General features: G+C 62.7%; 1 protein-coding gene across 14 annotated transcripts in view; it reads right to left on the reverse strand.

Moving 5' to 3' along the window:
• The window catches only part of NCOR2 (nuclear receptor corepressor 2), a 187,252-nt gene that overhangs the window by 157,867 nt on the left and 8,487 nt on the right, over window positions 1-20,898 (reverse strand). For 13 of the 14 annotated variants that reach the window (XM_045535005.1, XM_045535015.1, XM_045535014.1 and 10 more), the window contains exon 2: window positions 4,681-4,727. The exons of the other annotated variant lie outside the window; for it this stretch is intronic. The gene's annotated coding sequence lies outside the window, so the exon portion shown is untranslated. The remainder of the gene's footprint in view (window positions 1-4,680; window positions 4,728-20,898) is intronic. 14 annotated transcript variants of the gene reach the window in all.

Raw genomic sequence — 20,898 nt, forward strand, 5'->3', positions numbered from 1 at the left:
TGACCCCAGGCAAGACTCTAAATCTCTCTGCGCCTCGGTTTCCTCATCTGTAAAGAGGAGATGACGATAGTCCTTACTTGACAGGAGTTTTTAGAGGACTAAATAAATTACAACATGTCAAGTGCAGCATGATCACTATTATAAAAACCCTGTTAGGACTATTGTCATTGTCACCGTTTGCTCCAACTTCAAAACCTGAGTAGGTTCATAAACCCAACAGCAGCGTGAGCACAAGCCCATCTGGATCCCTGGGGCCGGCGGACGGGGTCACACCCTGCCGGGGACCCACCACCACCTAGGCTCGCTGGGAGCCCCGAAAGCGGCGCCCCCTCCTCCCTGCAGCTGGGGGCAGGGACTACCACGAGACACACGGAGACACATGTCGGAGCTGCAGATTAAAAACAAGTACAATTATCGGGCAGGCGCCCATCCGTAATTATGAATCTGATGTAATTAGGCACCCCACTAACTCCATTACTTATTTATTTACGGGATTGCTTATTTAATTTACGGGCCCCCTTCCCGGAAAACTCATCTTAGCTGACACCCCTCGGGCAAGGGAGGAGGAGGAGGAAGAGGCCCCCTCTTTTGTCCCCACCCTCATTCCCAGGCTCCCATATGTCAAGCTCCGGCTTTGATCCAGAATGGCTCCCCGGGAGGCCCGCGAGACTTTGTCCAGGACAGCAGGGCCGAGACGTGACACTCACTGGACAGGGCTCGAGGCCAAAGGACAGCGCCTGGCCGGGAGGCACAGACTCTCCTCAACGGCCTCGTCTCTCCAGCACGGGAAAGCCCAGGGAGGGGAGAGAAGGGTGGTCCTGGCCCCCCCAGCCACCAATCCGCGCTGTGACCAGCCCCCGCCCTGGGCCAGCAAACACGTCAATGCAACACATGGAGCCGGCGCTCCTAGCCTGCAGGAGGGGACAGGGCACAACCCGCCGTGCCAGGTTTCAGCTCTCACCATGCGGAAGGTCACCTGCCCTCTCAGAGCCTCAGCTGCTTCACCTGTAAAATGGGTGCGTTATGAACACGACTCACGGCGAGCTAACCCAGAAAACCCAACGCTGCTACCCAGCACTGCCCTGCGGTCCCGGCCACGCAGTACGACAAGAAGAAACAGCACAAAGACGGGAAAGGAAAAGGCAGTGCGAGCACTGTTGGCAGGCGGGCACTCGCCTCCCGCCACCCGGACGGTCCCACCAGGTGCCAGACACGTCAGGTCAAAACACAGAACCACTGCCTCTCCCCACACGCGGCACACGCTGCAGCGTAATGTAACAGAAACGGCGATGGAACCTGCTAGAACAGCCAACGTGGCAAAGCTGACAATACCAAGTGCTGGCGAGGACGCAGAGCAAGTGGAATTCTCATTCACCGCCCGCGGGGACGCGAAGTGGGACAGCCGCTTCAGAAAACGGCTGGGCAGCTTCTTAGGGATTAAAATACACACTTACCCTGTGACAGAGCAACACACACCTAGACGTCTGCCCGAGAGGAGCTGGGGAGGGGACAAACCGACTGCAGTGCGCCCACCCGCTGGGGCCCCGGCCTGGGGCAAGGGCATTTAACTGACGCCTGCTGTCCAGGAAGGCAGAGACAAAAGCATGGGGCCCCGGGGAGAGCCGGCCCTGAGGACGGCACGGGTGCACTGAGAGGTCACTGCAGGACAGGGTGTCTCGGCGGACGAGGGCGTCTGGGAGGCTCCAGCCGTCACACGGACACGAACTTGTGCAGGGCAGGGGTGGGCCCGAGCGCGCCCCTCAGGAAAGAAAAATATCATTATGATAGAAGGACGAGGAGGGGTGCAGGAGGGGGTGCCACACCAGCCCCCCTGCGCCTGCGCGGGCAGCTCCCGCTCCCCGGTGAGTGACGGCAGGGCAGGCGGCGGGAGGGGCTGTCCTCTGGGCCTGACTGGCGGCGGCCACAGGCAGACACACTGTCAGCCTCCCCCTCTCAGCCACCATCACAGGCACCATTAATTGCTGTCATTTGAGGGTGGCCAGTGGGGAGAGGGAGGAGGAGGGAGAAGGGACCCACTTGCAGGGCTCACGAGGCCGGAGAGGACCTGCACCAGCAGGGTAGGGTGTGGAGCCGGCGACCCAGGGCCAAGCCCTCCCTCCGCCACTGCAGCCCGGGACATCACTTCACCCTGTGCCTCAGTTTCCCCCTCTGGAGAATGGGGGTGATGATGGCGCCCGCCTCATGGGCTTGCTCTGAGCAGTCAATGAGGCAATTCCGCGAGGTGCTCAGAGGGGCCTGCCGCAAGTGCGTGGCCAGCGTCTGTGAGACTGTTACCCCTGCAGTCCCCGACGTCTGTCCCCTCCTGCCTCACGGGCCCCTTCCACCTACCACGGCTCTTCCTCAGTGGCAGCTCCCCTCCCAGCTCTGCCAGGGGAGGAGGGTCCCAGAGGGGCCCCCGAGCTGCCAACCGGGCGCCGTGGGCACAGGGGCTGCAAAGCGCTTCTGTCTTCCGGTGGGGGGAGCTCAGAGCATCAGCCCTGCCTCAGTGTTCCCTTACGGCCCTGCCCCACCGAGCCGGTCCCATCTTCGGGCTGAGGAGCCACGTGGGCCCTGCCAAGGGGGCTCCTGGGAGTGCCCGGTGCGGGCGGCGGGGAAGGAGGAGCCCACCCGACTGTGTGCCTCCCCCACCTCCCTGAGGCGGGACGGGGCCCAGAGTGGAAGCTAAGTGCTCAGACAAAAAGCCCTTTTATCGCCGGGTGGGCCGCTGGGATGACAAGCGGGTAGCTCAGCCTCGGGAGGAAGGCTCCCCTTAGGCCGAGACGCAGACTGTGGGGACCGGGAGGAGGAGGAAGGAGAACACCCCAGGCAAGGCCACTGTCCTCCAGCTTCAAAGGCCCCCAGAGCGCCAGGCAGAAAGCTGTGCTGGCTGACCGCCGGGGGGCACTGCCACCCCCCACTCAGTGTCACCCCCACCGCCCTCCCTCCGAGGCCCAGATGACCTGCAGGGCTGATCTCCCTGCTGCCTACTGGGGGCCCCGAAGGCTCAGGACCGAGGAACGAGGCCTCCCCCAAAAAAACGCCCCCAGGTGGCTCAGAGTCCTGCAAGCCAGGGGCCTGTTCCCGACAGCCTCAGGGCCTTTGCGTGGCTGTCCCCTCTGCCGGGACGCCCTCCCCAGATGCCCACCCGCTCCCTCCTCCACTCCGCCAGGTCTTTGCGCAAAGCCACCTTCTCAGGCAGGCCCATCCTGAGCCCCATTTGAAACTGCACCCGCAGCCCACCCGCACACCCCCAAGCCCCTCCTCCGCCTGGTTCGCAGTTCTGTCTCCAGCACCCAGAATCCAGCCACGCGCCCACCACATGCCCAGGCCCCCGCGTGTGCCAGCCTCGCCGTGCCCTCAACGACCCAAGGAGGACGTCGGCCCGTTTGGCAAGTGGGGAAACCAAGGCACGAAGGGTCTCGGCTGCCTGGGACCCACACCCAGGTCGGCCAGAGGCTCACCCGTGGGCGGAACCACCTCGGGAGGACATGTCACTCCCCGGGGACGGGGGGACGGGGGACTGGGGGGCTGGGGGGGCAACTGCCGACCACTGTCCAGGACCAGGTGTCGGGGACAAAGACTGAAACCCACCCCCCATGCTCCTCCCGCACCGCGGCCTCAGAGGCCCCTTCCTGTCCCTGGGCGTCGGTCCAGCCCTCCGCACAACAGGGGTGCACGTGCTGACCCGCTGCCCCTCCCAGGACGCTGCCCCTGTCCCCGCCTGCAGCAAGGGGGGGCCCGCACTGGGTGTAGCCCCCGGTGGGAGGACAAACGGTGGGAGGTGTGTGGCAGCCCAGAGGAACAGAAAGTGCCAGACCTCAACCCCTGCTGTGGAGGTCAAAGGTCAAGCTGGGGGCTCTGCCCCTCGGACACCCCTCCCCACCCTTGGAATAACTCAGCCCACCTGGGGGGACCCAGTGCCCTGGCCCCAGCCGCCAAACCTGCCAACGAGCCCTTCCCTCCCTGGCACAGACAGGGGCCGGGTGCCCCCCCACGTCCCAGGGGCCCCACTGCATCCCCCCATGGGAGGGGCCTTCCGCTGCTCCCCAAATCACCCGACTCGCTGAGGTCTCTGGGGACGTGACCGAATTCCCAGGCCCGGGGGTGGGGGGGCTGCCCTCCCCCAGCCGAGCCCACGACTCTGGGGACTCGACGGGCGCAGGGACAGGGGCCGAAGATGCCACTGTCTCCTCTGCCACGTCTCCCGGCTGCTTGGAAAAAACACCAAAACCTCAGCCACAGATACCCACACGGCACTTGAGACTTGGCGCAGGGGTCCCACTTGTGCCTCAGCTTCCCCATTTGTACAATGAAGATGACAGTCCGTTCTGGAGCATTGCTGTGGGGGTCACAAAATGGGGTGACACATAGAAAGCCCATCCGTGTTATTAGCGTGCTGAATACCCACTCTGTGCCAGGTCACAGAACCATCTAGAAATCACCGCTCTCCCTCAGCCAGGAAACAGCCCCTCCCAGGGGGACCCCGCAAGCCCCCCAGCTGTTCCCTGCCCTGGGCTGCTCTGAGGTGCCAGGCCCCGTCCCCAGAGGCCACGCCAAGCCCCCCGTGCCCCCCACCACATCCGCCAGGCAGAATCTGGCTCCCTCAGTCACTCCAGACCCCGGCCCACGAGAAGGCCTGCACCCCCTGGGGACAGCAGGTGGGGACAGACAGGAACCTACCAGGAACTGCCTCCAGCGAGGCCGTGTCCTCAGAGACTCAGGGAGACCTGCAGAGAAAACACGGTCTTGTTACTAAGTTTCGCACACGTGTTTGGTACGACTACACTGACGCCCAGGTAGAGATGACAATGTCTGCGGGTCGGGGCCCTGCATTGCGCACATTAGGCCAAGTATTTCTCCACAATCCCCGAGAGGCAGGTACTGCTTCTCTGCCCATTTGACAGAGAGGAAGACCGAGGCGCAGAGAATCAAAGTCACATGCCAAAGACGCCACCGCCAGGAAGAGACGGAGCCGAGACTCTCACCCAGACTGTGCTCCTACAGGCAGCCCACCTGGCAAGGCCCCGGCCCCCGACACCTGGACAGGTGGGTCAACGAGTCTCATTCAAGAATTTCTGGGTTGCCATACAGTCACGCAATGACAACTAGCACCCAAAATACATGAAGGGTATTCGTAAGTGACAGTCAACCCAGGCGAAAAGCACGCAGAGGACTTGGCAGACACCTCACGACGGGAACACGGGGACAGTCAGCATCGCTGGTCATCGGGCTGCGCAAACCGAAACCACGCGGCCACCGCACGCCCTGGGACGGGAACATGCGACAAACACCTCAGTGTCAAGAGGACCTTGAGGAAACCCCTCCCCCACCCCATACGGGACCACGAGGCTAGTGGGGCCAGGGCTGCCGGCTCCACGAGGCTGGGGGCAGCTGAGTGCAGGGCTTGGGCTCCCTGGGTTTCACTCTGGCCTCTAGCCCTTCCTAGCTGTGCAACCTGGGACAAGTAGCTTCACCTCTCTGAGCCTCACTTTGTCATCTCTAAAATGGGAACGGTGGTCAACGTGCTGAGCCCAGGGCAACGCCGTGGACTAAGTGCTCGCGGAGCCAGCGTGTGCACACTGCGTGCGCTGGGTGCCTGCTGGGCACTGCTGCCCCCCATCCAGGGCTGCCAGCTAAGCTCGGGGAGGCCGCCCTCTGCAGCGCCTGGCAGGCCTTTCAGACCCCAAGGAGCCTTTGAAAGGGCAGCTGCGGGCGGCTCACGGGGAACAAGCCAGCTGCTTCTTTCCTGCCCTTTTTTCTTTTTTAAGCTTTTCTCTCACCACGATGCCCCCAGGCTTGGCACCGGGTCCCGCCATCTGCGGCAGCTCCCGAGACAGGCCCTGCGGGAAGGCTGGAAAAGGGAGGGCCCGGGCACGTCTCCACGGCGGCCCGGCCCTGGCTTCCGGAAGCCTCGGTGGCCAGCCACCTGCAGCATGTCCTGTAAGGGGAACGGGCTCAGGCAGTGCTGGGTCCAGTGGGGGTTCTCCCTGGCCACCACGAGGCTCAGAGAGGGGAGGCAACTCCCCCAAGGTCACACAGCCAGGAAGTGAATGAGCCAGGATTCCACCCAGGGCCAAGATCGTCGGGCCGTGGGGAGCCACAGCGCCAGGCGGGGCAGGACGGGCCCTCCTTGGGTGTCTCAGGGGGGACAGGGCCGCACCCAGTGGGGCTTCCCGGGGCCCAGAGAATCTCCTCAAACAGCGGCGGCTGCACAGCGACGCAGGGAGGCAGGAGGGACGTTTGCAGGCCTGCCCTGCCCCAAGCCCGCCACAACCATCCACAGCCCACGGCTGAGACCTGCCCCCACCTGGCACTGACGCCCTCGCCAGCCCCCAAACAAGCCCCAGAAGGGCCACCTCCCGGCTTTGGCTTTTGCCCTCAACTCGGCCAAATGCCCCCTCACCCAGCTCTCTGCCCTCCCAGAACTGGCACAAGCACCACCTCTTCCTCCTCTGGGAAGCCCGCCCGGTTCACCCCAGCCACAGAGGCCGTTCGTCTGCCACACTCAGAGACCAGGAGCCACCACCCAAGGCCACACAGCTGCAGGAGGGCAGAGCCGGCCAGGATTCCAGCCCAGAGGCAGCTGTCCTGCTCCAATCGGAGCACTGTCAACCCCCAGCCCGTCAGCAAACGGGACAGAGCCCCTGCTGCGTGCTGGGGGCCATGGTCACACCCACCCACACCCAAACGCCCCACGTGTGCCCCAATAAGTGAGCAAGACGTCCAAGGCAGCAACTAGAGCAGGGACCTCAACCGCAGCACACTGGGACCCTCTGGTCCAACAAATAACTGAGTGGAGAGAGTGAGGCAGGGCCAGTGAGGACGCCACCGCTTCAGTCCTGGAGGACTCCGTGGAGGTATCGATCTCCTCCCTCCCCCAGGCCAGCCTCAGCCTCTCCCTGAGAGGAGCAGAACCACAGGCTCCAGCCTCTATTGGGCTCCAACCTCCACCAGGCTCCAGCCTCCACACTGGCTCCAGCCTCCACCGGGCTCCAGCCTCCATGCAGGCTCCAGCCTCCACCAGGCTCCAGCCTCCATGCAGGCTCCAACCTCCACCGGGCTCCACACTGGCTCCAGCCTCCACCAGGCTCCAGCCTCCATGCAGGCTCCAGCCTCCACACTGGCTCCAGCCTCCACCGGGCTCCAGCCTCCACCAGGCTCCAGCCTCCACACGGGCAAGCGCCTGCCTGCTGGACCCCAGCACCTCCAGGCTTTCCCACCAGGCCTGCAGCAGCCGGCTCCCGGCCCCCGGGCACAGGGCAAAGACCCCACGTGCGGTCACACAAGCTGGGCTCAGCCCGGCCCCCTGGGGGCCACACTGGCCACTCCCTCGGCAGGCCCCCGAAGTGGCATGTTTTCCAGGGTGGTCTGAGTAAACAGGGAGCCTCCCTTGCCCCGGGGGGCCAGTACCCGCCTGGTCCCTGTCCCTGTGGCAGCGAGCGGTGCAGACAGCCGGGGCGGGAGGGAGGCTGGCTCTGCAGCCCTTGCATTTGGAAGCCACCAGGACATTTTATTTTCCTTCTCCAGTGACAGCTGAGGCGGCCGCCCCTGGGCAAGCTCTCCTTGCAGCTGCAGAGCAGCAATCACGGGCAGTTCACCAAGGTCTCGGTCGCTGCTGGACTGTGGCAGCCGCGGGCGGGCAGGGCGGGCAGGGGGCGGGAGGAGCCTCTCTCCCTCCCAGCCCTCCCCGCAGCGGGGTCGGGGGCGCCAGACCAAGGCCAGTGGGGCCGGCAGCATGGCCGCGCACGGATGGGGCCAGGGGAGGACACTTAGGGGAGGCGGGGACGTGGCCCAGCCAAAGGGGGACACACACCATCCGATGGGAGGGGCACACGGTGGGGGAGAATGAGGAGCAGCCCTGCCCCCCAAGTCCACCTGCCGGGCGCCAAGCACAGAGACCGGGGTGGGGCCCACCTGGCAAAAACAACAAGGTGGACACTACCCTGACCCCACTTCATAGAGAGGCAAACTGAGGCCCACCCGCCCAAGATCACGCGGCCAGTGAGGGGTGGGGAAACAGGATGGGATCGGGGCGTCGGGCCTCTGCCCGGCTTTAGCCCAGAACGTGCTTCTCAAAACCGCCCCTCGCGGCGGGTGTGGGCCGGGAAGGAGCCGCTACCGACCGCTTTCCGGGGGGCGCGGGAGTCGGGGGGCTGCGGACTGGCTGCCGGCCAAGCGCAGTCCCGGCCCGGAGGCCCAAGACAGCGGCACAGAGAGGCCATCTGTCCGTCCACCTGTCTGTCTGGCCCGTGACCCCACCACACCGACAGCCCCGGGGCCTGGAGCTCAGCTCCCGAGGGCCCCCCTGTGCCCGGCACAACGCTAGGCCCCTTACGCCTGCTAACTCGTGTCCCCCTCACCGCCACGCACCACCACCCTGTGCCGACGGGGGCAGGAAGCTGGCCCAGGGTCCCAGGAGCTGAGACCTGCACCCGGCATCCGCTCTGCCCACACGATGCCGCCTCTGCCGGACACCCCCTGCCCTGGGGTCCCCGGCGGGCTGGGAGATGAGAGAGTGGGCTCTACGGAAAGCCAGATGAAATGAAAGCTTCCGGAAGCTTCTCTATGCCCTCAGCGGCCCTGTGTGTAGGAGGAACATCACAGCACCTGCCTCACGGGCTCACTGTGAAGATCAATTGAGGTTTGGCCCCGCAGATGCGCGAGCGTCCCAAAGTGAGGGCTGCTGGCTTCTCCCCGAGGCGGCTGCCGGCCCGGGCCCCCCGCCGCGCCCCCCAGGCCTCCGCCCGAGTCCCCGCCCAGGAGCCGGTCAGCGCTGGACGCTGCAGGGGCGGGGGCTGCCCGAGAGCAGGGCACCATCTGCCAGAAGCAATTAATTGCCTGGGTCAAGAGATGGCGAAAGAGATTTGTCACCAGGGGCCCAGGGGACATGGGGGAGGGGCTCACACTGACTTGACCTCCCCTCCCCCACCCTCTACTCCCCCCAGCCCTCCACGTCCTCTCCCCTGCACTGGCCCCGGACCCGGGCAGGGCACAGACCCAGCCCCAGCACCCGGCCTGCTCCCAGGGGCACCTGCTCCATCCTGCAGCGGCGCCTGCACGGTGGGGACAGAGAGGCCCGCGAGGGGCAGACCGTCCAGTGCCCAGGCGGCCCGGATCTGGCCCGAGACCCGGATCAAAGCCCAGCTGCGTCAGGCCCTCGCCGGGCAGGCGCTCCAGGGGCTGCTCCTCTGGCAGGTCTGACAATGACCAGGTGGCTAAACTCAGCCCAGACCCCAGCGCTGCCCTTTCTGAGAGCCCAAGGACGTTGTCCTGCTCCTCTGGACTTCAGGGTCCCCATCTGTGAACCCGGGATGCCACGGCGGCTGCCCTGAAAACAGATGTACGGCCTGACGCAGCGGTGCTCCAGTGACACTCGCCACCAGGGTCGCCGGGGCCCCACATCCAGCCCCCAACCCCCCCCAGACACCAGCCAATGTCCCAGCACCTGGACACCTGGAATCAGGGCCTGGGGGAGGGGGCCAGAGCCTCCGAGGGCGGTGACAACAGAGGACTGGGATGAATGAGTGTCCCTCCGCCCCCCGCCAGCAGAAGATGTAGGCTTTGGTGCCCACCGGCCACCCACCAGGCTGGCGTCGGTTGCCAGGGAGAACAGAAGCACCCGGAGACAGCAGCCCCCACCCGATCCCCCACTGCCGGGGCTCTGCGGGAGCCTCTGGCCTGGAGGGGGTGTGGGGCACAGGCTGCCCCCCGAGGCCCCACCTGCTCCCACCCCCTGGGGTCTGCACCCCCTCCCTCCACACCAACCCGCCAACAGGTGCGGCCCTTGCTGCCCCATCGCACAGGAGGGAAAACCGAGGCCCAAGGACGCAGTGAAGGACAGCCTTGCCTGTCCTTGTGACGTCCCAGAGAGCCCAGCTCAGCTCAGCAGAAGCCCAGGTCACCAGGGCTGGGCAGGGGACCTGAGTCAGAGCCGGAAACTCAGTGGAAACTGCAAACAACCCCGGCGCCCACGCAAGACTGAGCCTCACTGATTCCCTGCCGGGCCTGTGCTGCAAAGTCCCTGCTTCTGTGGCCGGGGTGGGGGTGGGGGACGAGGGACGTGAGCCTGGGGGCCCCACAGGCAAGCTACGCTCCACACACACAGGCTGAACCCCGAACTGGCCTCAGTGTCTCCGTGCCACGCCAGACCCACGCAAACCCGCCTGCCACCCCAGGCAGTGGCTCAGGGGTGGTGGGCGGCCGGCAGCAGAGCCCCAACCCGGGCACAGGGTTTGTCTACTCCCTGGCTGGGCTCAGCCTGCAGGGAGACCACAGAGCACAGCCCCTGTGACCTCAGGATGGGGTCTGAGACCCGGGTTCAAATCCCAGCACCACTGCCTTCTAGCTCTGTGACCCTGGGCAGGTTGCTTGCTATCTCTGAGCCTGTTTCCACGCCTGTAAGATGGAAATTCTCACCTCACAGGGCTGACTCAGAGACTCGATGAGCAAATGCCTACAAAGTGCCCAGCACACAGTAAGAGCTTAATAAATACGTACAGTGGTCCCCTCTCCGCCAGCTGAGGCATTGCTTTCTGCATTTTCAGTTATCTGTGGTTAACTGCAGTCTGAGAACATTTTTTTGTTTATTTTTTGTGGGGCAGGGGAGACAGAATGTCACTCTGTCACCCAGGCTGGAGCACAGCCTCAGACTCCTGGGCTCAAGCGATCCTCCCGCCTCGGCCTCCCAAGCAGCTGAGACCACAGGCATCTACCATACCTGGCTAATTATCTTTTTGGAGATGGGGTCTCACTATGTTGTCCAGGCTGGTCTCAAACTCCTGGGCTCAAGCGATCCTCCCACCTCAGCCTCCCAAAGTACTGGGATTACAGGAGTGAGCCACCACACCCAACCTGAAAATATTAAGTGGAAAACTCCACAAAGAAACAATCGAAGTTTTAAATTTCCTGCCAGTCTAAGTACTGTGGATGAAATCTCGCGACATCCCGCTCTGTCCAGCCCGGGACGTGACTGCTCCCTTTGTCCAGGGGACCCGCGCTGTGGACCTCCCGCCTGAGTCATTTGGTAGCCGTCTTGGTGACGGGGCTCTCGCAGGAGTACTGCAGCGCCTGTGCTCAAGGAACCCTCGTTTAACTTGACCACGGTGCCCAGGTGCAGGAGGAACAGTGCTGCACACGGTTGTCACTGCCGCGTTCTGTGATCAGTGATGGCTGTCAATCTCTTCCTGCGCCTCGCCTGGCAATTACACTTCCTCATAGGCGTATACGTACTCGAAAAGACTCAGCATATGTGAGGCAGGTTCAGTGCTATCCAAGGTTTCAGGCGTCCCCTGGGGGTCTTGCAAAGTAGCCCCGCAAGATAATGGGGGGCTACTGTCATCTTTTCTAGTTCCCCAAATTTTTTCTTGAGATGAAATTCACATAACATAAAAGCAACCACTACCAAGTGCACAATCCAGTGGCATCTGGTATGTTCACGATGCTGAGCCACCGTCAGCACTAGCTCGTTCCAAAACCTCTGCACCGCCCCAGAAAGCAGCCCCGGCAACATCAGTTTCTCCCCACGACCTTCCTTCTGGCCTCGGGCAACGACTCATCTTTCTGTCCCTGTGGATTTTCCTAGTCTGGACATTTCACATAAGTGGAATCACATGACACGTGGCCTTTTGTGTCTGCCTTCCTCCACTCGGCACGACGGCAAGGTTCGACCATGCCTGCACCTCACTCATTTTTACGGCTGTATAATAGTCCGTCGTGTGGACAGACCCTTCACATGTTCTTAAAATGAGAAGAGCAAGCGTGTTGTAAGTAACACAGAAACGCGACATGCCAAAGTACATATAAGTGCGACATACACAAAGACATGAGGTATAATTTTAAAATTTGTAAAAAAAAAATATAAAATAACCATAATAACTAGTTATTTGCTGATGTGGAATTCAGCCAGCGAAAGGCGCCAGCTGGCAGGAGAGAGGCCCCCCGGGGAGCCCAGGGCTGGGCAGGTCCCCTCCTGCCGGACCTACCTCTCCTCTGCTCTGAGTCCCTCTGTGTCACCCTGAGCCTCCCGAGGGTGCACCTGAGTGAGCCCTGAGTGGCAGCGGGGACACAGCCACGCGGATCTGCAGCGAGAAGCATTCCAGGCACGGGGGCGACAGCAAGTGCAAAGGCCCGGAGGTGCAGAGGCACGCGGCGGGGCCAGGGCCGGGGCCGGGGCCGGGCTGGGCAGCTCCCTGGCAGCCTCTGGATTTATCCTCAGAGCAGTGGGAAGCGAACAGACCATGTGGGACCAGAGGCCGGCTGGCGGGTCTCGCTGTCCCTGTGGTGGGATCCCTCAGGCTGTGACTTGGAGAACAGACAGTGGGGACAAGGATGGCTTCAGGGGCCAGGCAGAGGCTACCACAGGCATCCAAGCCAGACGGTGACAGGGTGAATGTCCCCCACAGTGCCCACTCTGCCATTCAAGTTCTTTCTGCCATTATCAATGATACAGAAACAGAGGGTCTCTAGGGTCCTCGTCCCATCCCCCACGGCGTATTATTATTATTGTCACTGTCATGAATGCAGAGAGCCCGCCCCCAAATAACAGCAGGTCATCATTACTATTGTTCCTGTTGGTTCTGGGCTTGTTAGGGCAGAGGGGCCTCCACGGCAGGGTCCCCACGTTCCCCCATCATCTCAGAAACGCACAGGGATGTATTTATCCCATGACTGGCGCTCAGCCGAAGGGACCGTCCCCCTCCATAAAAGCCACCCCTCCCCACACAATTGTCAAATGACCCGGCCATGAAAACACCTGCCAGACCCAATGCAAACACTCGCTATTTTTCTCAGCATCACTTTCCCACGCTGCCAGCACCGCAAAGCTCTGATCTCACCTCTCCCGGCTCCGCGCTTACTCATCTCGGGTGGGAGCCAGCAGCTCCTTCCTCTGGCTCCCTCCGCGCTGCGCTGGTGGTGGCGGTGGTTGTTAATGCCGCGTAAAGTCAAGTCGTGCTAAGGAGGAATTTCAGTATATGCTGTGAATATTGCTAGGGGTGGTCAGGATGCTGTGTGGCACTGGGCAAGTTGGCTAGCCTCTCTGAGCCTTAGCTGCTCGCCTGTAACCCGGGGGAAATGATGCTCGCCTCTGGCTCACGAGCCAGCCGAGAGGATCCGATGAGCTAATCCGGCATGTGCCTGCGCGGTCAGATGGGCGTAGAAAGCACACACACACACCCCGCCAGCCCCCCCAGCTACGGCTCGCAGCGAAGGACTGGACGCCACAGGGCGGGCGCGGAGGATAAAATCCCACACCCTCCGCGTGGGCCAGGTGGCTCAGCGCCCGCCTGGCTTTCATCTCCAAGGAGATAAGCCGGTTGCTAAAGTTCACATTCGGGATCAAATGAACCCACTTAATCCCCTTAGGGTCTCTGCTGAGCCAGCTCCTCGGGGGCCCGGGGAGAAAGGCCACCAAGTCCCCCCGCCGCATGTGGAGACCCCCACCCACACGGCCAGGCACGGAGAGTCCCCACCCCCACCACACAGCCGGCTGAGCGGACCCCGAGGACAGGCCTGTGCACACACCACAGCCTCCCTGACCCCCCCAGTAAGCCGGGAGGTAAGTGCTGCTATAAACTACGTTCTCCAGATGGGGAAACCGAGGCCCAGAACGGCAACGGCCAGCCCAAAGGTGACAGAGCTCCTCGCTGGATCACTTGCAACCCTCAGGATGACACTTACCCTATTTCACAGAGGGAGAAACTGAGGCAGGAGTGGGCAGGGCTGGGCGGGCCGAGTGCCCCGCACACCTGGGGGAAGTACACAGCAGGTACTTAATGAAAGAATTTGGGCCAATAAAATCTACGCACTGGGCACAGGCTCTAAGGGAAACTCCTTCGTGGGGCCCCTCTGGCCTCCCGCGAGCCTCTCTCAGATCCCGTCCTGTCCGCAGTGGTCTAGGGGCGCGACTGTGCCCCCCAGAGGGGCAGTGGGCACTGTCTGGAGACATTTCGGGCTGTGCCGAAGGGCATGGGGGCTGCCGCTGGCATCGGCGCACAAGGGAAGGTGCTGCCGACCTCCTACGACGCACAGGACGCCCCACCAGAGAATGACCCAGCCCCCCGCTGCGTGAGCAGCGCCCGGGCTGAGAAACCCTGCTGTCCCTGCCGTAGGCACACAAGCATCAGTCGGGCACCTACTGTGTGCACGGCCTCCTTGCAGGGCTCATTCAAGGAGAAAAGGTCACAGGGCTCAGAGAGGTCAAGTTTCTGCCCCACGTCACACAGCTAACGGAGGGCAGAGGCAGGACTCGAACCCTAGTCCCACGACTCAAAGCCCCACTGAAGATTCCGACCTCCTGGGTGCAGAGTGGGAGCCCCAGAATCTCTGCCTCACGGCCCCCCCACTCCCGAGGTCACTTGCTGCCGGGGAGGTTCGGATGCTTCCCTTTCCTCAGAATCCACACACGCTGCTCCAGGGATGCTGACGGTCGGGGGAGGGGGGGCGGGGAGGGGTTGCAACGTGCTCGTATTTTTTATGCGCAAGCTTTTCACCGCTTAATTTTCCAACTTACAGAGAACACATTTGTTCTGCTTCTGAAAATCAAAAAAAAAAACCCATCCTTTCTGTAAGGCAGCTGCCAAACCACATGCCCAGCCTGGCCCCGGGGTGGCTCCCACGGGCAAGGATTGGCAGGGGGCACGCGCACCTCAATGGAGAGAGGGCCACCGGGGCAGCCACCTCGGAGCACCCGCTGGCACCGGCCGGGGGAGCCGCCAGCTGGAGATTCCGCCCGCCACAGCACACGGGCACCCAGGGGTGCTCATGACAGGTCCACGGCGGCCTCTTCCTGCAGCAAACACTGGGGCCAGCCCAGGGGGCCGTCGCCAGGGAATACAGCCATCACGCGCCACGTACGCCATGACAAACACTACACAGAGGCTAAAATTAGCCAACCGGATTTAATTGTACCAACGCACCTCGAAAAACCATGATCATAAAGATAAGAATAATTATAGCTAATGACATGGTTCCAGATGCAACGTATATTACCCTTCTAATTCCCAAAACAACAACAAAACTAGAAGGTAGGTGCTGTCTTGGTCCTCATTTTACACAGAGGGAAACTGAGGCACAGAGCCTTGCAAGAACAACACAGCTGGTAAGAGGCGGTGGGGGAGGGAGCCTAGGCCGCAGGTCCCTGCTCAGAACCACCGGGTCTGCCGCCTGCCCAGCCAGGGAGAGGGAACCACCGGGTTGGATTATGTCAAAAGCTGTCCACACTCAAGCACTTTTGACCTACAAAACCGGCGGATCGCGACGGCTCACCCAACAGCCGACGGCGGCGTGGCACGCACGGAACGACGGGTCCACACGGATCTTGCCGGCTCCGCGCTGGGGCGGGCCCCAGGCCGTGCAGGGAGACCCACAGAGGCCGTGGGGACATGAAAACGTGAGTTAGAAAAGCCCACACCCCAGTGAGAGGTGGTGGCCTCCAGGGAGGGGACTCAGGTGACCCGAATGTCACCTATAATTTCTTTTTTTTTAATGAAAGGCAGCCACCTTACCTTGCAGCCCCAAGCCCGGCCTCCCGGACTGAGGTTGGCCAGTGCGACCCCCCTCCGCCCCTCTCCCCTCTCCACCTCTTTGTCCCCCGGACCCCACACGGTCCATGACAAGCCGGCAGTCCCCAGGGCCTGTTCTCTGGAGCGCCCTCAGGCAGGTGAGGGGGAACCTGTCCCCACCTAAGGATCCAGCTGCACTAATCCCCGGCATGGGTTTCTGGACCCAGGCCCAGAGGCCTTCGGGGCAGGTGTGGGCCACTGTCCTCCTCTTTTCAATACAGCTGGAAGGAAGCGGCATGTGGCATCGCCGGCTGTTCTGAAAATCTGCAACACTTGCCCCCTGGGGACAGGTCGCAGCACCGGAGACCCCACCTGGGAGACCCGGCCAGGAGAACCAACTGTGGCTTCTCACAGGACATGCTGGGGACACTTTTTTTCCTGACCATCCGCTAGGACCAGGTACTCCAACTGGATTTAAAGGAATTTTTTAAAAAAGAAAAAAAGGAAACATGCGCCATTTCACGTCACCTTCCCCCCACCCCAAAGCTCCCAATGGTCATCTCGCCGCTTCCGGGCATTTCTTTGCATTTTGCTTCTCCACCGGCACAGCCCGTAACAGTTTGCACGGCCCTCTCTTCTGGGTCCTTCAGCCACAGCCCCAGGTTAAGGCCAAGAGACCGGGTGGTCACCTAATTCCAAAGTCACCAGCAGCAGGGACACAGTCACCTTCCGCATGGCCACGTCACCTGTGACCCTGCTCCTGGCCGCTGGGGAGTCACAGGGGAGTCGCAGGCTCCGCGAGGGCTTCCTCTCACTGCTGTGACAAATGACCACAAACTTGGTGGCTTAAAACAGCACATATCTGTCATCTCACAGCTTTGGAGGTCCGAAGTCTGCACTGGATCTAACCGGGCTAACGCTGGCAGGGCCACGCCCCTTCCGGGGGCTCCAGGGCAGACTCTGCCCCTCACTTCTGTTTCTAGGGGCTGCCTGCACTCCCCGGTTCACGGCCCCGTCCCGTCCCCGTCCCGTCCCCATCCACAAAGCCAGCAGGGCAGCCTCTTCCAACCTCTCTGCCTCCGCCCTCCTGCCTCCTTCCCCTAATGACCCTGTGATTACACGGCCCCCGGATGAGCCGGGATCATCTCCCAGCTCAAGGTCAGCTGATTAGCAGCCTTAATGCCATCTGCAACCTCAACTCCCCTCTGCGCTGTGACAGGATATATTCCCAGCTCCCGGGGGGTCAGGACACCTGGGAGGGGCGGTACCCTGCTAACCACAGGCTCCAAAACCAAAACTCTCCGGGCCTCCCGGGAACTCCCAAGGCTCCACCCACAGACACAGAACTCCAACAGGCAATTCTGGGGGTTCATGTGACACCCCATCCCCACATGGCATGAGCAAGCACCCCAAGTGCTGTCACCTGCATGGTGATTACATGTCCCCAATGGTTCGGAGTCCAGCCTTTGATGAAAAACGTGGCTGGGCGCGGTGGCTCACGCCTGTAATCCCAGCACTCTGGGAGGCCGAGGCGGAAGGATCGCTCGAGGTCAGGAGTTCGAGACCAGCCTGAGCAAGAGCGAGACCTCGTCTCTACTAAAAGTAGAAAAAATTAGCCAGGTGTTGTGGCTCATGCCTGTAGTCCCAGCTACTGGGGAGGCTGAGGCAGGAGGATCGCTGGAGCCCAGGACTCGGAGGCTGCAGTGAGCTGTGATGACGCCTCGTCACTCTAACCTGGGGAACAGAGGGAGACTCTGTCTCCCAAAACAAGAAAAGTGAATCAGGCAGCGCCCGGTGGCCTCGCACCAGAGACTTCCTCTCTAGGTTAACAACACAAAACTCCTCCATTGATACTCGTGAGCAACACTGTCTCTGGCCACCGTACACCCCACGCTCCGGCGAGAGGCACAGGGAGACGCAGCAGATCCACCCTGGGGACCTACACTTCCTCGCGTCCCTGCGTTCCAGGCCAAGAATGAACTCGGCAAAGCCCACACGAGTCACCGGGACGCCTGGCGGCAGGAGGCTTTGCGAGGGACAACTGAACCGCAGCAGGACGCCCGTGGCTGGGAGGACATCCAGAGTCCAGCAGCTCGAGCCCTCACCACGTCAGAACGCACGGGCAGAGACGTCAGCAGGGGAGCCAGAGGCCACCAAAGCCACTTGGGACGTCCTTGGCGTGGGTCAGCACCCTCCCCCCAGCTGCTGCTGACCACACTTTCCGGGACCCGCACTCAGGACCCAGGGCCCCCGGGACAGCCCAGGCAGGGTCAGGGCAAGCCCCGCCCAGAGACAAGACAAAGGCATCCGCAACAGTCCTTGTCACGACACTCACGGATGCCGAGGCACGATGACGAAACGCTCTCCTGGCTCAAAGCCCTTTGCAGCTCTTTCCTGCCGGCGGGTCTGGGGGGTGCAGCGCTCATTTCACAGGGCCCAGAGAGGTTGTGCAAAACCACACAGCAACCCAGCAGCGGGGACGGGTCTGGGATGCCCAGTGCCCCCTGCTACAGTCCCGGGCCCTCCCGGCAGTCCCACCTCGCCACGTTCCTCCACCCACCCACCGGCCGACCTGGCATCCAGACAGGGCCCACCTCCTCCGGGAAGCCCCCCCGCCATTCCCCCCCAACTCAACTCCGCTCTCTCCAAGGCAAAAGCCACGCACCCGCTTCTCACCGTCAAACTGCGCGCGGTGCCCTCTGCCCCTCCGGACACCAGCGGCGCTCTCTGCAGCCCCGGACATGCGGCCGGGGGCTCAGGGCACAGAGAGGGCAGCGAGGGCCTGAAGGTCGCACAGCAAACCTGGTGCACACGTCTCCACCTCGGCGTCCCCGCGGGGGCCGCACGGTTCCACGAGGTGCTGCGGAAAGGGGCCGCAGCCAGGCCCAGGTGCCAGGAGATGCAGCTTCCTGCCCGCCGCTGCGGCTGCTATTTATAGCCGAGCAGGGAGCAGCCAAGACAGGCGGCGTCAGCTTCCTGCAGGCAGAGCCGGCCGCAGCCCGGGAGCCGCGACGGCGACCCCGAGGGGAGCAGGCGGGCTCGGGGCAGAGGTGTGGGCCGCGATGCCCAGGGCTGGGCACACAGTGGACCCAGGACTGTCCCCAGAAGAGGCCCTGCCCATGACAACCGGCAGCCAAGGAAGGACCTTGCTTGCGAGCTGTGTCCTGAAGCAATGACAATGCCTCTCTGTGCCTCAGTTTCCCCCTGTGTAAACAGGGAGAAACAGTTCTTCTGGCCACCCCGAGTTATGAGGCTTAAATGCACTAACACAGGACAGGCGCCAGGCGAGCTTGCCACATGCCCCGCCAGCTCAGGGCCGTCTCTGGGACACCCTCGCCTCTGCCCTCCCTGCCCAGACAGCGGGCACCAAGGTGGGGCGGGCCCCCCACTCCAGGACACCTGCAGAGCGGCTCCACTAAGCCCCCCAGTGTGTGCCCCCCCCCCAGTGCCCAGGGAGCCCCAGCCAGCGGCAGGCTCGCGGCGTCCCACCCAAGCCCCCGCCACAGGCAGCTGTGACAGCCCCCGTGGCTGTGTGTGTGCACAGTGGCATCCTCGTCATAGTGGCCCCCCGAGCGTCCACTCCCCTACCTGGCAGGGAATGCAGCCACCCCATTCTACAGATGCACAAACCGAGGGGAGAGTGACAGAGGAACTCCTCCCAACAAACGCAGAAGTGTCCCAAGTCCCGGGTTTCCCAGAGTTAACTGGGGTGTCCCCTCTTGGCAGATCGCAGACGTGCCTCACGGGCCCTGGGAACCCCCCAGAAAGCTGCCCGGGAGCCGATTTGGGCCCCACGGAGCTTTGCTCCCTGGGGCGGAGGAGGTGTGCGGAGGCCACCCACCCGTGGGAACACGGGCTTAAAGTTCCTCCCCAGCCCCTGGGGTCGCCCAGCTGCGAGGTCCCCAACCTTCCTCCAGGAAAAGGCACCGATGACATCAACACAGCAACCTGCAAACCGCAACGAGCGCCGACCCGACTGCGTGCTCAGCGCCAGGCAATAGGCGCCTCCAGGCATGACCCCACTTAACCCCCGGAACGGCCTCGAGACAGGATCTGACTGTGCCCATTTTATGGATGGGGCAATGGAGGTGTGAAGGCTGAAGTGGCCAGAACTCGGTTCTCCTACACCCCAGCCACCCCGGGCCTCACTATGGGCTCCTGTCCACCCCAGGGCTCAGGAGCCACGCTCAGGGCTAGCAAGGGACAGTCGTGGCTGCCCGCAGAGTGACCTGGGAGGTCTTGGGGGAGCGGGAGGGGGCCACAGGCCAGGGCAAAGGTGTCAGCCACACGGACGGACGGACTTGAGATCCCCAACAGGGCACCGGGCGTGAGGTGAGGCCGTGCCCAGCCAGGGTCCAACAGTAGGCGCCCACTGTGTGCCCAGCACTGCAGGGAACAGAGACAGAAGCCCCTGCCCTTGTGGCGTGTCCATCGCAGCAGGGGTGACAAGCAGCAGCAGGATAAACACATAAAACCATAGTTTATCAGAGGTGACACGAGCTAGGAAACAACAAAGGCGAGAGGGAGAGAGATGGGGGGAGGGGACAGGGTCCAGTTCTAAATGAGATGACTTAGATTCAGATGGCAAAGAGATGGAGGAGCCCCACAGATTCCTGGGGGAAGAGTGCTCCGGGCAGAGCAGGTGCAAAGGCCCTGCGGTGGGCACTTCAGAAGAAACAGCAGGAGGCAGGTGCGGCTGGAACACAGACGGCAGGTCGGAGTGGGGCAGACGTGCGAAGCCTCCCGGATGGGCAGGAGGTGGCACTCGTGCTGAGACGGGAGGGTCTTGGCAGCAGCGGGTCTGGCTGCCCCGTGGCGGGTGGGGCGACAGCGTGAGCAGAGAGGAGCGAGCGCGACGACAGCCATGTTAGTTTCCGAGAGTGGCTCCAACGAAGCACCACACACGGGGGTCACACTACACACATTTACTCTCTCACGTTCCAGGGACCAGAGCTCCAAGATCAAGGTGTCGCGTTCCTCCTGGGCACTCCGAGGAGCCATCTGTCCCACGCCTCCCTCCCAGCAGTCCTTGGCTTGCAGTCACATCCCTCCAGTGTCCACCTCTGTTGTCACAGGCCTTCTCCAGCGTCCTGACGTCTGTGTCCTCTCCGGACACTGGAGCAGGGCCCCCCCACTCCCGCATGACCTCACCGCAACTAATCACACCCACAAAGCCCCTGTTCCAAACCAGGCCACATTCTGGGGTTCTGGGTGGACGTGAACTGGGGGCGAGGACACTCTTCGACCCAGCACAGTGGCCAGGCTACAAGTAACAGGTGGGGAAACGTGAAAATGGCTGAAAACTGGCCAGGAGGGTGGCAGATGGCCCGGGGGACAGGTGCACTGGGGGCCTCCCAACCTCTCCTGCTCACATCGCCCCTCCCCCCGGTTTAACTGG

This window comes from Lemur catta, chromosome 21 (genome assembly GCF_020740605.2).
Source record: "Lemur catta isolate mLemCat1 chromosome 21, mLemCat1.pri, whole genome shotgun sequence".
In the NCBI taxonomy this organism is placed as follows: Eukaryota; Metazoa; Chordata; class Mammalia; order Primates; family Lemuridae; genus Lemur; species Lemur catta.